Here is a 16,370-nt window from a genome sequence, read left to right as displayed (position 1 = left end):
TATGGCTAGATTTGTCACTGACGGGGAAGTGAAGGGAAGGGTAGGATTAGGAGACTGGACTTTTCAGATTTTAGGGAAAGGTTCCCAGGGTTTTAGGACTTCTGCAATTTTCTCTATAGGGTGGTTAGTTTGTGGCAGGGCCATGCACTGGATGGTGAAAATGTTGCCCATATCCCACCTTCTCATATATGCTCTGAGTCCCAAGTTCGCCCTGTTGTCCATCTACTATCTGGGCTAGTTACAGTTATTTCGACTGGGTTACAGGACCCGGCAGAGCACTGGGATGGGGGAGACGCTCACTGAAAGGAGATGAATGAGTCTTTGCTTTTGACATATCCTGATATGGTAGAGATAGTCTCACAACCCCAGTGGAGGCAAAGGAACTTATTTCAGTCTCCACAGTTCCATTTTTTTTGTGGGGTGGACCCCGGACATAAGTACAATCTCATGGTCTGGAGTTTTTTTCTCTGCTCCTGAGCTGCAGCATCCGGCTACACTTCCACTTGTTCTGAATTTTAGTTTGAGGATTTCTTCCTTGTTTTTTAACCTCCCTTCCTCCTGCTGTCAGCAGTCCTCTTTCCTTGTATATCACCCCGTGTATATGAATGGCTGCAAAGGTGTACTTGGAATCAGTGTTGATATTGGCCACTTTATTTTCTCCATGACGTAGGGCCTGGATAAGGGCATATAGTTCCACCCATCGTTCTGACCAGCCTTTGTGCAAGGGAGCTGCCTTGATGACTTCAGTAGCATATCCCACATACCGCTCTTTATTTTGGACGTAACCACTGCCATCGGTGAACAGATTAAAGTCTGCCGTTGAGAGTCCTTGAGGTCTGGACGACTAGGGAAAACTTCGGCCACCATTTCCTCATGGTCGTGGTTGGGGGCTCCTTTTTCCATGGGCAAGAATGTGGCCAGGTTGAGGCCATGCACAGTTTCAATGACGACTTGCGGGTTCTCACATAGCAGTCCTTGGTAATCGGTTAAATGGGCATTTGAGAGCCACTGGTGCCCCTGACTGTTCATGAGGGTGGACATTGAGTGGGGCACTTTGATATAGACAGTCTGGCCCAAGGTTAGCTTGTCAGCTTTTTTCATCAGAATAACCGTGGTGGCTAAGGCTCAATGACAAGGGGGCCATCCTGATGCCACTGTATCCAGCTGTTTAGACAGATATGCTACTATCTCTGCCAAGGCGAAACAGTTTGGGTGAGGACCCCAAGTGCCGCTTTGTTCTTCTCTTGAACAAATAGATTGAATTCCCGGGTAACATTTGTAGTTCTAGTACTGGGGCACTGTGGAATAGCAAGCACTTTGATTTTCTGGTAAGCCGCATCTTGGCTATTACCCCACTTAAGGGGTCTATCTTCCAGCCCAGTTAGTGCCTCATAGGGGGGTCTTGGTATGTCCGAGAAGCCAGGGATCCATATATGACAGAAGCCTGCTGCTCCGAGGAACTCGGAGTTTTCATTTGGTGTTGGGAGTGGGCATGGAGCAGATTGCCTTTTTCTTCTCTTGTCCCAAGGACCGGTGGCCTTTGGTGATGACAAATCCTAAGTACCGCACCTGTTGTTTACAAATTTGGGCCTTTTTCCATGATGTATTCCATTTCCATGAGAAGTTGCAGTAATGCCTTACTTGGTTCCTTCCCAGCAGTCCTCCCATCTTCTACTGGCGAGAAGGAGTTCGTCCACATACTGTGCCAACGTGCAGTTGAGGTCCTCTCGTGGGAAGGCAGCTAGGTCAGTGGCAAGCGCCTCACCAAACAGTGTGGCAGAGTTTTTGAACTCTTGGGGTAGACAAGTCCAGGTTAGCTGTGTCTTTGCATCTGGGGTCTTCCCATTCGAAGGCAAACAGTGGCTGGCTTTTGATGCCAATCATAGGCAGAAAAAGGCATCCTTTAAGTCCAATCAAGTGAACCACTCAGCCTCAGGGGGGAGCTGACCCAAGAGAGTATATGGGTTGGTAAGGCCAGGCACGGTTGCTCATGCCTGTAATCCCAGCACTTTGGGAGGCTGAGGTGGGTGGATCAAGAGGTCAAGGGATCGAGACCATCCTGGTCAACATGGTGAAACTCCATCTCTACCAAAAATACAAAAATTAGCTGGGTGTGGTGGCACGCACCTGTAGTCCCAGCTACTTGGGAGGCTGAGGCAGGAGAATTGCTTGAACCTGGGAGGCGGAGGTTGTGGTGAGCTGAGATCATGCCACTGCACTCCAGCCTGGGTAAAAAGAGTGAAATTTCTTTTTTTTTTTTTTTTTTTTTTTGAGACGGAGTTTCACTCATGTTACCCAGGCTGGAGTGCAATGGCGCGATCTCGGCTCACCGCAACCTCCGCCTCCTGGGTTCAGGCAATTCTCCTGCCTCAGCCTCCTGAGTAGTTGGGATTACAGGCACGCACCACCATGCCTAGCTAATTTTTTGTATTTTTAGTAGAGACGGGGTTTCACCATGTTGACCAGGATGGTCTCGATCTTTTGACCTCGTGATCCACCCGCCTCTGCCTCCCAAAGTGCTGGGATTACAGGCTTGAGCCACCGCTCCCGGCGAAAAGAGTGAAATTTCATCTCAAAAGAAAAAAAAAAAAAGGAAAGAAAAGAAAAAAAGAGAGTATATGGGTTGGGAACCACCAGGTGGAGAGTGATTGCAGCACTGTTAACCATTCTCAGGTCTTGCACTGGTCAATATCTCCTGCTGGGCTTTTTCACTGGCAGTAGGGGAGTATTCCAAGAAGACTGGCACTCGACCAGGATCCTGTCTTTTTGGAACCATGAAATGTGTTCCTGAACTCCCAGCTGGGCCTCTTGAGGTATTGGGTATTTTCTCTGCCTAACAGAGATGGATCCAGGCTTGAGGCCAATTATTAGTGGTGCATGGGCCTTACACATTCCTGGAGGGTTCTTTTCTGCCCAAACTACAGGGAAGGATTGAGAAATTCTGCTGGGTTTTCTTCTGGCCTCTTGTCCTTGTGAAAGAGTGACTGTCAGAACCAGGCCCTTCTTGGGCTCACTCAAAGTCAGACTTGCCGACCCTCTTGGTTGACTCTTATATCTGGGCTTAGGGCCACAGGTACAATCAAAGGTCCCTCTAGGCCGGGTGCGGTGGCTCAAGCCTATAATCCCAGCACTTTGGGAGGCCGAGGCGGGTGGATCACGAGGTCAAGAGATCGAGACCATCCTGGTCAACGCGGTGAAACTCCGTCTCTACTAAAACTACAAAAAATCAGCTGGGCATGGTGGCGCATGCCTGTAATCCCAGCTACTCAGGAGGCTGAGGCAGGAGAATTGCCTGAACCCAGGAGGCGGAGGTTGCAGTGAGCCGAGATTGCGCCATTGCACTCCAGCCTGGGTAACAAGAGCGAAACTCTGTCTCAAAAAAAAAAAAAAAAAAAAAAAAAAAAAAAAAAAAAAAAAAGGTCCCTCTAACATAAAAATTTCAGAGCAGATTTTGACTCTCATGCATATGGTAGAAAGCCCTTGAGTGGTTCAGAGAGTATTCTAACAGGGCCCAGCACACAAGTGACAGTCTAACTCTCCTGTGCATACCCAGACTACGGTAAAGATTGTCGTTATCCCACATGAACACATCTCACTGTTGAGGTTCTGAATCTCACATCCTGAGGTGCCTAAAAGTTGCAAACTTGACTCTCATACGTGAATCTGTTCCACAAGTGGGTTCATGACACTCAGATTAAGATTCAGCGAACCCAAGAGGCTGTGACTCTACTTAAAAGACATGATTCTCAGAAGGAATGGGGCTCTCACACATAGATCCTGTTGACCATTGAGATTGTGACTTGCGTACTTAGAACTACTATATGGAAGTTGACTCATACCTAGAACCGGGACATGTGTGAGATTGTTAATCTCAACCGTGGACCTTCCTGTAGGCGTTATTGTTACATATGCCCCAGTCCAGCACCTGAGTGATTTGACTCTACTGCCCGGACACAGGTCACATATGAGATTGTAACATATAACTGGGCGCTGAGTAGAGGGGGCATTTTGACATCACTGGACCTTGCACTCAGGTGATAGGTCTCCTCTGATGCCTTGATGCTGCCCACAGGAGGCATTGTAATATACCACTGGGTCCTATGCCCATTTGATCTAACTCTCCTGCCTAAGTCCTGCCTATACAGAAGATTGCTTCATATCCCAGTCCTGTCACGCAAGTGAAAAGACTATATTTGTTTGGACTTAGTTCTCAGGAAAGAATAAAACATCATTTTGTTCAGTACTGAGCAGATATGACTTCTCTTATATTCTGAGGTTTTGCTCACAGGGGAGTTTGTGACATAAAGCTGGGCCCAAAACCATGGTAATGTTACTCTTTTGCCTTGACACTGTCCTCTGAAGGCATTGTGACACAATGCTGATACCGGCAATGAGGTGATGTGTGTCCTGTGTTTGGACCCTGCTCACAGAGTGCATTGCGACTTATCATTGGGTTCATCAATTATTTGATTGGACTTTCCTCCTTTAGCACATCCTTGCCTATAACAGATATTGTGACACACATCTGGGCCTAGCACCTAGGAAATGTGATGCTCCTGTCTTGCCTGGGCTGTGTTCAGAAAAGAAAGAGTGACGTATTGCTGTTTATTACCTAGGTGATGTGACTTAGGACATTACATAGTGCAAAGGTGATATAACACTTCTGCCTGGTCCCTGCCAATAGAGGTAATTGGAATACATCTCCGCCCATAACCTAGATGACTTGAGCCTCCTTTTCTTTCCTGAGTCTGTCCACGGTGGAAATTATGATATATTGCCAGTTCTAGCACCCAGTTGTTGTGACTTTCCTGCTTGTGTCATTCTCACGTGGTGCATTGTGACATATTTCTGAATCCAACACCAAGGTGATGTTAATCTCTTGCCTGGAATATTGTGACATCTCTCTGCAACCATCACCCAGGTGATTTGACTTCTTTCTCCTGCGTGGTCCCTGCTCACAAGAGGGCATTGTGATATATCACTTGGCTCAGCCGCTACATCATGTGACTCTCCACTCATGCCTCTACCATGCTCACTAGGGCGATTGTGAAATATGACGTGGTCTATCCCATAGGCTTTGTGACTTTCTTCTTCCTGAGCAATAACACCGAAAGCATTGGGTTATAGCTCTGGGGCTCTTGCCCAGGTGAGGGAACTTTTCTGCCTAGGCCCTCTTCTTTTTTTTTTTGAGACGGAGTTTCGCTCTTGTTACCCAGGCTGGAGTGCAGTGGCTCACTGCAACCTCCACCTCCTGGGTTCAGGCAATTCTCCTGCCTCAGCATCCTGAGTAGCTGGGACTACAGGCACATGCCACCATGCCCAGCTAATTTTTTGTAGTTTTAGTAAAGACGGGGGTTTCACCATGTTGACCAGGATGGTCTCGATCTCTTGACCTCATGATCCACCCGCCTCGGCCTCCCAAAGTGCTGGGATTACAGGCGTGAGCCACCACGCCCGGCTAGGCCCTCTTCTTAAGGAGTATTGTGACATATTTCTAGACTCAGCACCTAAATAATGATGTAAATCTTTTCTACTGCTCAGGCTCTGCCCAAGAAGGAATTGCAATGTATCACAGAGCTGAGAATCTAGGTGTTGGGACTCTCCTCTTCTGCCTGGGCCCTGAATACATTCTATGTTGTTGCATATGGCTGGGATCAAAACCTAGGTGATTCTACTTTTCTACCTGGGCGCTGCCAACAGGTGTATTATGACATCATTTTGTTAATCACTTACGTGTTGTGAATTTCTTCTGCCTGGGTCCTGAAAACAAAGGGTACAGGGGCATGTCCCTTTACCTAACACCTAGGTAATGTGACTGTCTTATTTGCCTGGGCCTTGCATATTTGGGGTAATAAGATATATGGCTGAGCACCAAATTAATAAGATTTAAGGCTCCTGCCTTGTCCCTGCCATTAGAAAGCCTTTTCACATATCCTTGAATCCATCACCTTGGATATGTGACTCTCCTGTTTCGCTGGCATTCTGCCCACAGGAAAGATTGGACATATTGCTAGGCCCACCATTAAGATGAAATGTCTTTTCTGCCTGGGTATTGCCCACAGGGAGCATTGTAACATATCTCCAGGCCCAGCACCCAGGTTATGTGACTGTGCATCCTGTGTCCTGCTTTCAGGAAGAGATTGTGAAATATCCCTGACTGAGCGCCCAGGTAATGTGACTCTTCTACATGGTCTTTGTCCTCAGGGAAGATTGTGACATATGCCTTGCCCAGCAACCAGCTGATATGACTCTCCTGCTCACTCTCTACCCATAGGCGGGATTATGACATATATCTTGGCTCAGCTCACAGGTAAGATGTTGACCCTCTTTCCTTGAACCAGTCAATATAAGAGATACTTTCATAGCTAGGATTAGTGAAACAGGTAAGATCCTGGGTCTCCTTTTTGTATGAAAGTAGTAGAGAGCTACCACTTCCTTGTATCTTATATAAAGCCCTCCAGTGGCACAGAGGATGTTATCGCAGGGCCTAGAACACAAGCCAGATTCTATTTCTCACACACACCCAGCCAACTGTTAGGATTGTCACCCTCACACCTAAACAGAGCCTACTGGTGAAATGCTGAATCTCACATGCAGAGGCAGTCTGCAGTTACAATTCTGTCACATGTGAACACCTGGCCATAGTTGGGATAGTGACTCATTCCTAAATCCAGCTCATAGAGAGGTCAGGACGCTCCCACCTAGACTCAGCCAATGGGAGAGATGTTCACTCTCATACGTGGACTTAGGGCCACTGGTACCATCACGGGTGCATACCGCCATGAAGGTCTCACAGCAGATGTTGACTCTCATACATAGTATACACAGCCCTTGAATGGCAGAGAGACTGTCCTCACAGAGCCCAGCACACAGGTAAAATTGTGACACTCCTTTGGACAGATGACAAATTGTAAAGATTGTCATCCTTTTACATAAATAGAGCCCACTTTTGAGCTTCTGATCTCCCACCTGGAGGCAGTGGAAAGTTGGATAATTAACTCTCATACATGGATCTGGTCCACAGGTAGGTTGGTGAATCTCAGACCAAGATTCCCTCACAGCTGTGAGGCTGTGACTCCATTAAGGGGAAACATTCCTCAAAAGAAACTGAGTCTCTTTTGTACAAATGCAGTTTATTTTTGAGATTGTGACTCATGTACTCAAACCAAAACTACAACTGGGACATGTGTGGGACTGCTAAATCATCCCTGGACCTTCCTGTAGGTATGATTCTGATGTAAGCCTCTGCCCAGAATCTGAATGATTTGACTCTCTTGCCTGGGTCTACCCTCTAGGAGAGATTATGACAAATCATTTTGCCCAGCATTTAGCTGGGCAAGTGCTCCTGTCTTGGCTCTGCCTATAGAGGACATTGTGGTGTATTTACAATCCCTGCACTAAGATTATGTGATTTCTGCCTGTGGCCCACCCACATTGGCTATTTTGACATATTGTACAATCCAACATCCAGGTGATTTTACACTTCTGCCTGGGACCTTTTTACAGGGGCCATTATAAAATATTTCTGTGCTCATTATTCGTGTGTGTGTGTGTGTGTGTGTGTTGAGACAGAGTCTCACTGTATCAACCAGGCTGGAGTGCAGTGGCACAATCTCAGACCACTGCAACCTCTACCTCCTAGGTTTAAGTGATTCTCATGCCTCATCCTCCAAGTGTCTCAGATTACAGGCATCCAGCTAATTTTTGTATTTTTAGTAGAGACGGGGTTTCACCAAGTTGGCCAGGATGGTCTCAAACTTCTGACCTCAAGCGATACACCCGCCTCGGCCTCACAAAGTGCTGGGATTACAGGTGTGAGCCACTGTGCCCAGCCATATGATGTGTTTTGACTCTGTTCCCCTGCATGATTTCTGTTGATGGGGGGATTAAGATATATCTCTGGGCTCAGCACCCAGCTGATGTGACTTGTCTCTTTTTCCTAAGTTCTGCTCACATAAAATATAGTGACATATAGCTAGGCCAAATAAGGTGACATTACTCTCTTGATTTGATCCTGCTCTCAAAAAGCATTGTGACATATTGCTGGGCTCAGCACAAAAGTGATTTGAGTCTCATGCCTGGACACTGCTTACAGGGGCCTTGTGACATATCTCTGGGCCCATGAACTATTTGAGGAGACTCTCCTTTTTTACCTGGGCTTTGCCCATAGAAGACATTGTGACATATCTCTCAGCTGTGCACCCAGGTGACTTGACTTACCTCTTCTGCTTGAGGGATACCTACAGGGAACACTGATACATATCTGTGGCCCCAACGTATAGATGATGTGACTTTTTTTTTTTTCTTGGACCCATCCACAGTGGGAATTGTAGCATATCACTTGGCTTAGCATTTGTGTGATGTGACTCTCCTCTCATGCCTAGGCCCTGCCCATAATTACATATATGTAATTATGACATATATCTGGGTATAGGCCCTGGGTTATATGACATTCCACTTTTCCATGATTCCTAATTATAGCATGCATTGTGAAATTTCTGGTTTGCTCACTTTGGTTATGTGACTTTTTTATTTGCGATTCCATCAGGGAGCATTGTGACATATTGCTGGGTCCATTATCTAGATGATGTGACCCTCCTCACCTGCCTGCATACCACCAAAGGGGACATTGTGACATATCTCTGAACTAATTTTCTACATAATGCCCCTCTTCCCTGAAGTCCAAGACACGATATAAGCAAGATTCTTTAGGCCTCTGTGACATTATCTCTGGGCCAGGCACCCAAATATCATGACTGTCCTGTCTGGGCTCTGCCTAAAGGAAATATTATGATATGTCACTGGGCCCTGGACACAACTGATGTGGCTCTTCTGCCTGGGCCTTGTCCATAGAGGGGATTGAGACATACTCCAGGTGAAAGATCACGGTAATGTGACTTTTATTTCTCAGTCTTTCCCAAAGGTAAGATTGTGACATATAACAGCCCAGCACACAGATGAGATTTTATATAACAGCCCAGCACACAGACAAGATTTTTGCCGTTGTATGCAAACCCAGCCAAACATTACTATTGTGAGTATAACACATGAACAAAGACCACTGATGAGGTCCTAAATCTCATATGTGAACACAGCCAGCAGTTGGAATTGGGACTGTCATGTGTCTACCCTACCAGAAGTGAGATGATGACTCACTCTGGATTCAGCTCACAGGGATGGTGACTGACTCTCAAACCTGCACCCAGCTAATCAGAGAGATGTTGACTCTGGTAGCTAGACCTTGGTGTCTGGGTTCTTGTAGGAAGGTAACAGAAGATTATGACACTCTTGCATGTTGTATAAAGCTCTTGGGAAATACAGAGTGTCTTTACAGGGTTCCATTCACAGGTGAGATTGTGACTCTCCTATACACAGCTAACCAACAGTTTGAATTGCCATGCTCATACATAGGCCGAGCCCACTAGTGATGTTCTAAATCTTACACATGACCCTATTCCACCATTGAAATTGTGACTGTCATATCTGGATCCAGCCAGGTTGGATGGTAACAAATTTCTGAACCCAACTCACTTGCACAATGAACCCAGCCAATAGAAGATATATTGACTCTTGTACCTAGCCTTAGGTCAACAGGTAAGGTTTTGTGTTTTCTACTTTTATAAATGTCACAGAGGATTACTGCACTCACTTATATTGTATAATGCCCCTAGGGTTGTAAGGGAAGTGTCATTACATAACTCAGGACAACGTTGAGATTGTGACTCCCAAATGCACACTCGGCCAACAGTAAAAATCGTCATTCACACGCATGGACAGAACCCACTGGTGCGGTCCTGAATTTTACTCACAGATGCAATCCACAGTTGAAATTTGTAATGTTATGTGTGTACGTAGCCACAAGTGGGGTGGTGATCCGTATCTGAACCCAACTAAGAGGCACAGCAATGAATTTCATACCTGGACCTAGACAATGAGATGTTGACTCTCACATCTGTGCATGGGGCAATAGGTAAGATCATGAGTTTATACAGCACTAATGTCTCACAGGGGTTTGTGAGTCTCACCCAAACAATGTAAAGCCCTCTGGTGGTATGAGAGTATCGTAAGAAGACCCAGAACACAGCTGAGATTGTGATTCTCATATGCACTTCCAGCCCACAGTAAATACTGTCACCCTCCCACACAAATACAGACAAATGTTGACCTTCTGAATCTCACACCTGGACACAGTTGAAAGTTGGAACTATTCCATTTGACCCAGCAAATGGAATATATACTGCATATATACCCAAAGGATTATAAATCGTTCTACTATAAGGACACATGCACACGAATGTTCATTGCAGCACTGTTTACAATAGCAAAGACCTGGAACCAACCCAAATGCCCATCGATGAGAGATTAGATAGGGAAAATGTGGCACATATACACCACGGAATATTATGCAGCCATCAAAAACGATGAGTTCATGTCCTTTGTAGGGACATGGATGAACCTGGAAACCATCATTCTCAGCAAACTGATACAAGAACAGAAAATCAAACACCGCATGTTCTCACTCATAAGCGGGTGTTGAACAATGAGAACCCGTGGACACAGGGAGGGGAACACTACACACTGGGGTCTGTTGGGGTAAATAGGGGAGGGACAGTGAGGGTTGGGGAGTTGGGGAGAGATAGCATGGGGAGAAATGCCAGATATAGGTGAAGGGAAGGAAGGCAGCAGATCACACTGCCATGTGTGTACCTATGCAACAATCTTGCATGTTCTTCACATGTACCCCAAAACCTAAAATGCAATTAAAAAAAGTTGGAATTAGGCCGGGCGCGGTGGCTCAAGCCTGTAATCCCAGCACTTTGGGAGGCCGAGGCGGGTGGATCACGAGGTCAAGAGATCGAGACCATCCTGGTCAACACGGTGAAACCCCGTCTCTACTGAAACTACAAAAAATTAGCTGGGCATGGTGGCACGTGCCTGTAATCCCAGCTACTCAGGAGGCTGAGGCAGGACAATTGCCTGAACCCAGGAGGCGGAGGTTGCAGTGAGCCGAGATCACGCCATTGCACTCCAGCCTGGGTAACAAGAGCGAAACTCCGTCCCCAAAAAAAAAAAAAAAAGTTGGAATTATCATCCTTATGTGTAAATTTTGTCTATAGGTAGATGGTGAGTCTAGGGCCAGGATTTATTACACCTGTGAGGCTTTGACTCTGATACCAGAACACAGTCTACAGGTGCAATTGAGACTCTCATGCATGAATCTAGTCCATCATTGAGATTGGGATTCAGGTACTTGGATGCAACTCACAGGAGGTGTTGACTTTCCTACCTAAAGCTGGAACATGTGTGAATTGTGAATCTTTCCTTGGACCTTCCCACAAATGTGATTGTGGCATATACTTTTGTATAACACCTGAGTGGTTTTACTCTACCGCCTGGACACAGCACCAGGGAATATTGTGACATATACCTGGGTAAAGCACCTAGGTAATGTAGGTCTATTGCTTGAGGCCTACCCACAGAGGGTGTTTTGAAATATTACTGGGCCTAGCACATGGGTCATCTGACTCTAATCTTTAGCCTAGGCTCTGTCCACAAAGCCATTATGAGATATTACTGAGCCCAGCACCTCGGTAATATGTCTGTACTGCCTGGGCCCTGCCCACAGTAGACAATGTGACATGCCTCTGAACTCATTACCTAGGTGATGTGACTTTTTTATTTTACCTGCATTCTGCCCCTTGAAAATGGACTGTGACATACTACAGGCCCATAGGTGACCTATCATCTATCACTTAGGTGATATGATTCTCCTCTTCTCCCTGGGTCATGGCAACAAGAGGTTGATTATTTTAGTGAGCCCAGATTGCAAGTGATGTAAGCCTCTATCCTAGGCCCCGCCCACAGGAGGTATTGTGATTTCTCTCTGGCCGTAATTTAGGTGCTGTGACTCTTCTATTCTAAGCCATGCCAATAAAGATGGATTGTAACATATCTTTGGAACAGCACAATGGTAATGTAAAATCTTTGCCTAGGCCATGCTTATAGACGGCATTGTGACATATCACTGGTCACAGTATGCAGGTAATTTAACTCTCCTTCCTGGTTCCTGATCATAGGAAATATTGTAACATACCTTTAACCCAGCACTTACATGTGGCTCTTCTGGCTTCTTTTCCACAAGTGGGATTTTGACATATAAATGCACTCAGCACACAGAGGAGAAGGGAAGTGACTCTTTTTTTTTTTTTTTTTTTTTTTGAGCCGGAGTTTCGCTCTTGTTACCCAGGCTGGAGTGCAATGGCGCGATCTCGGCTCACCGCAACCTCCACCTCCTGGGTTCAGGCAATTCTCCTGCCTCAGCCTCCTGAGTAGCTGGGACTACAGGCACGCGCCACCATGCCCAGCTAATTTTTTGTACTTTTAGTAGAGACAGGGTTTCACCATGTTGACCAGGATGGTCTCGATCTCTTGACCTCGTGATCCACCCACCTCGGCCTCCCAAAGTGCTGGGATTACAGGCTTGAGCCACCGCACCCGGCGGGAAGTGACTCTTATATGCTCATCCAGCCAACAGTTATGAGTGTCACCCTCACACACGCACAGAGACCTCTGGGATGGTCCTGCGTCTTATACATGGACACAGTCCACAGTTGGAATTTTGACTGTCATATCTAGATCCAGTCACAGGTGTGATGTTAGCTCACAGGCACAGTGATGATTCTTATAACTGGACCCAGTCAATAAAAAAAAAAAATGCTGACCCTTATAGTTAGGCTTAAGAAAACTGGTAAGATCCTGGGTCTCCTACCTGTATGAAGGTCATGGCAGATTATGAAACATATGCATATTGTATAATTCCCCCTGGCGGTTCAGAGTGTTATTACAGAGGCCAGCACATGGATGAGATTATGACTTTGATATGCAGACACAACTAACAGTATTGTCACCTTGGTGCAGAGCCCAGTAATGCAACACCATTCTTTTTTAGGCAGAGACCTAGGACCAGAAGAGAGTCACATCAGCTAGGTGCTGGATCCAGGAATATGTCACCATACCTCTAATAAAAGAGCATAGGTAAGACAGTCACATCAACTCGGTGAAAGACCCAGCAATATTTCACAATCTTCTCGGGAGTCAGAACCTGGATAACAGAGGAGCGTTACCAGCTTGGTGCTGGGCCCATTGAAATGTCATGTTGGGTACAAGTACGTGAGTCATGATCTCAATGGTGTGCTGGATCCATGAACAACAGCATCAATCTGTCCTGTGCACCGCCTTCTTAGTAGAGTGACAGCCTCACAGGTTTGCTGAATGTTGATTGGAGAGTCAGAAACCCAAATGTGAGCAAAACCTGCATATGAGTCAATCCACAACTTCTGACTGGCTTTGGGTGTGAGACTTAGAACCTCAACAGTCCACTGTGTTCATGGGGGGTGATGAGTCTATACTGCTGGCGGGGTGTGGATATCTGTTTCACAATCTCACCTGTGTGCAGTGCTCAGGCAGAAAAGAAGAGTCAATCAGCTAGGTGAATAATTAAAGAATATTACTCTCTTTAGGCCAGGCGCGGTGGCTCAAGCCTGTAATCTCAGCACTTTGGGAGGCCGAGGCGGGTGGATCACAAGGTAAGAGATCGAGACCATCCTGGTCAACAAGGTGAAACCCCGTCTCTACTAAAAATACAAAAAATTAGCTGGGCATGGTGGCGCATGCCTGTAATCCCAGCTACTCAGGAGGCTGAGGCAGGACAATTGCCTGAACCCAGGAGGCGGAGGTTGCGTTGAGCCGAGATCGCGCCATTGCACTCCAGCGTGGGTAACAAGAGCGAAACTCCATCTCAAAAAAAAAAAAAAAAAAAAAAAAAAAAAGAATATTACTCTCTTTTATTAACCTTTTCTAATACTTGTATGGACAGAGCCAATGGAGGAGATTTGCATCCCCTGTGTTTGAGACACAGCCATATGTCACAATGCACAAGGTATGCAGGGCCCAGGCAGTAAAGGGAAGTCCAACAACCTAGGCGCTGAACCCAGTGATACATCACAATACATTCTTGGACAGATCTCAAGCAGTAGAGGAGAGTCACATCACCTCGGTGCTGTGTGCAAAACTGTGTCACAGTGGGCATGGTGGCTCACGCCTGTAATCCAAGGACTTTGGAGGCCAAGATGGGTGGATCACCTGGTCGAGATGGTCGAGAGTTCAAGACCAGCCTGACCAACATGGTGAAGCCTTGTCTTAAAAAAAAAAAAAAATAGGCCGGGTGCGGTGGCTCAAGCCTGTAATCCCAGCACTTTGGGAGGCCGAGGCGGGTGGATCACGAGGTCAAGAGATCGAGACCATCCTGGTCAACATGGTAAAACCCCGTCTCTACCAAAAATACAAAAAATTAGCTGGGCATGGTGGTGCGTGCCTGTAATCCCAGCTACTCAGGAGGCTGAGGCAGGAGAATTGCCTGAACCCAGGAGGCGGAGGTTGCGGTGAGCCGAGATCGCGCCATTGCACTCCAGCCTGGGTAACATGAGTGAAACTCCGTCTCAAAAAAAAAAAAAAAAAAAAAAATGTGTCGCAATACCTACTGAGTAAATGGCCCACTCATGAAAGTCATACCACCTAGGTGAGTGACTCAAAAATCTGTTGCAATGCCCCCTTGTGGGTAGGGTTCAGAAGTAAGAATCACATAACAGGGGCTGGGTGCAGCTTTATGTCACAATCACTCCATTTGAAAGAGACAAGGCATGAGCGGAGTGTTGCATCACATAGATGCTGGGCCCAGCAATATGTGACATTCCTCACATAGACAGGTCCTATGATGAAGAGTCACATCATCCAGGTGATGGGTTCAGAGATATGCCCTCATGCCCTCCGTCACCTGTGTTCTGGGCCCAGTCATATAAGTCACTGTCTTCTGTGGGTATCACCAGGCAAGGGAGAACAGTCACATTACCCAGGTGCTGGCCCTAGAGATATGCCACAATCTATTGTATGGGCATAGTTCAGGTAAGAGAAGAGGAAAGTCACATTATCTAGGTGATTGGCTCAGAGCTATGTCACAATGCCCATATAAGGCAGGGTCCAAGCAGAAGACTCTAATCACCTTGGTGCTAAGCCTGGCAATGTGTCACAATCTCCCCTGTAGGTAGAACCTGAGAAAAAGAGTCGCATCAATTAGATGTTGGCCCACTGACAGGTCATAATCTTCCCTGTGAGCAGAAACCAGGCAGTAGAAAAAGTTCACATCACTTGTTCAATTGACATACAGATATGGTGGCCGGGCGCGGTGGCTCACGCCTGTAATCCCAGCACTTTGGAAGGCCGAGGTGGGTGGATCACGAGGTCAAGAGATCGAGACCATCCTCGTCAACATGGTGAAACCCCGTCTCTACTAAAACTACAAAAAATTAGCTGGGCATGGTGGCGTGTGCCTGTAGTCCCAGCTACTGAGGAGGCTGAGGCAGGAGAATTGCCTGAACCCAGGAGGCGGAGGTTGCAGTGAGCCGAGATCGCGCCATTGCACTCCAGCGTGGGTAACAAGAGCGAAACTCCGTCTCAAAAAAAAAAAAAAAAAAAAAAAAAAGACATACAGATATGTCAAAATGCTCCCTGCAGGCAGACCCCAGGCAGGAGGCATCCATAACATGGGTGACATCCGAAAAATATGTCAAATTACCCAAATGATCTGGGCATAGGCAGAAGAGACATATAACCTGAGTGCTGACTGCGGGGCTTCAAACTGGGTGACAATGCTTCACATAGGCAGAAACAAGGCAGAAGAATAGAATAACATCACCTGGGTTCCGGGTCCAGTGATACATCACAATTTCATCTGTGGGCTGGGTCAGGTGGGAGACTCAAATCATGTGGGGTGCTGGGCACATATGTGACAATCACACCTGCAGGAAGGTCCAGGCATGAGATTAACAATCCTGCACATATCCCAGTTTCAGGTATGGGAGTGAACACATCCTGAATGTTGGGTCCAGCTACCTGAGGCACAATCTCATCAGTGAACCGGATCTATGCATCAGTCTCAATTTCTATTGCAGACTGTGTTGACTTAGTGGAGCACCAGCCTCCTTGGTGTGCTGAATTCTGGTCTGAGAGTCACCAACCCACATGTGGATCACATTTATGTACATGAGCCTTTTTTTTTTTTTTTTTGTTTTTGAGACGGAGTTTCGCTCTTGTGACCCAGGCTGGAGTGCAATGGTGCGATCTCGGCTCACCGCAACCTCCGCCTCCTGGGTTCAGGCAATTCTCCTGCCTCAGCCTCCTGAGTAGCTGGGACTACAGACACGCGCCACCATGCCCAGCTAATTTTTTGTAGTTTTAGTAGAGACGGGGTTTCACCATGTTGACCAGGATGGTCTCGATCTCTTGACCTCGTGATCCACCCGCCTCGGCCTCCC

Source organism: Sapajus apella, unplaced genomic scaffold (genome assembly GCF_009761245.1).
Source record: "Sapajus apella isolate SASKATOON/1434 unplaced genomic scaffold, GSC_monkey_1.0 scaffold493, whole genome shotgun sequence".
NCBI classification, from domain to species: Eukaryota; Metazoa; Chordata; class Mammalia; order Primates; family Cebidae; genus Sapajus; species Sapajus apella.
This window is presented reverse-complemented; position numbering follows the sequence as displayed.